The sequence below is a fragment of the Periophthalmus magnuspinnatus genome, chromosome 2, assembly GCF_009829125.3.
Source record: "Periophthalmus magnuspinnatus isolate fPerMag1 chromosome 2, fPerMag1.2.pri, whole genome shotgun sequence".
NCBI classification, from domain to species: Eukaryota; Metazoa; Chordata; class Actinopteri; order Gobiiformes; family Gobiidae; genus Periophthalmus; species Periophthalmus magnuspinnatus.
Genome location: NC_047127.1, coordinates 7,480,909 through 7,482,198, shown reverse-complemented (window position 1 = coordinate 7,482,198; position 1,290 = coordinate 7,480,909). Strand labels below are relative to the sequence as shown.

The following is a 1,290-nucleotide window of genomic DNA, read 5'->3' as shown; positions in this document are numbered from 1 at the left end:
CTCGACCTGATTTTTAGTTGAAGTCTTAATGTGAAAAACAGAGTCAATCCATTTAAAACAGTTTCAAGTTAGTCCTGGCTTACCTTATGCATTCTGAACATCGTAATTATTCACCTTGATGAGTTTATAAGCTGAAATTTCAGAGATCAGAGGAGTTTTGCCTTGATTGTGAAGCTAACGAGTAGCATTTTAACCTGCACTTCCTGATTATCTTTTTAGTTTGGGTTTAGTGTTCAACAAATCTACATGAAAACCTTATCCCGACCCAGGTGGGACTCGAACCCACAATCCCCAGCTCCGAAGACTGGTGCCTTATCCATTAGGCCACTGGGTCACATCTTCCAGTAATGTACCAGAAATAAATGGTGTCTGATTTTCGCGCTGCAGAAGGAGGAAGTTGTCATTTAAGCTGAAATCTCGTTGTAGCTCTGACAAACCGTTTAGCACATTGTTAAAAGCCGCATGCACTAGTTTTCGGACATGTTTAGTGACACTGGGGTAGACAGCACCAGCACAGCCAATCAGAGCACAGCTTTCAGTGCTTACTTCCTGGTTAATAAGAATAAGAATACTTTATTATTAGCTGCAGAGAGCACACAGAGGTCTCATTTTGTCCCAGAGTGCTGCTTTTACAATGCAGTTTAGCTTTAAGACACAGTAATGACTCCGCACATCTCAGGAAAAGTTTAAAGTTTAGCCTGTGTAATCAAGTTTATTTCAGTGGCAGTTCAGAACAATATCCAAATTCTGACTTCCCAAAGATTATTTTCAGGTATTAAGTACATGTTTTTTCAATTCAGTATTTTTACTTATCACGTTTTCCTCCAGGTGGGACCCAAGCCCACAATCCCCAGCATCTTCTTTAGATTCATTTTGATTATTTCAGTCCTGGAATTGTTAAACTTTGAAGCTACAGCTGTTGTTTTAGCCTCATTGAAACGTCTTCACACATCGGTGCACGAGAACATATTAGAGTTTCTGTGGTTCAGCTCAACTAAACATAAGGTAAAGCAAAAAAATATGTTTTAAATGGTAACAACGTAAGGATTTTGTAGTGTTTTGTAGAGTAAGAGCAGATAAACTGAGCCTAAAAATAGCTGTTAACTTTAAAACTACCCCTTGATGACTTCATAAGGTGGAAGAGAACATTTTTGGGGATTTTTTAGACAATTTAATAATTCAGGATTACTCAAACATGTGTGAATGAAACAAAACACGACATATAACATGTTTTAAAACTCAAAAGTCATTTTTGCGTCATATAGGAGCTTTACAGACTTCATTTGTGTT

The 1,290-nt window shown here is 37.7% G+C and overlaps 1 non-coding gene across 1 annotated transcript; it reads right to left on the bottom strand.

Annotated features, from left to right (window-relative positions):
- Positions 1-261: 261 nt before the first annotated feature.
- On the bottom strand, positions 262-334 carry trnar-ucg (transfer RNA arginine (anticodon UCG)). The gene has a single exon. It is a non-coding gene; the product is annotated as a tRNA-Arg (tRNA).
- Positions 335-1,290: the final 956 nt, after the last annotated feature.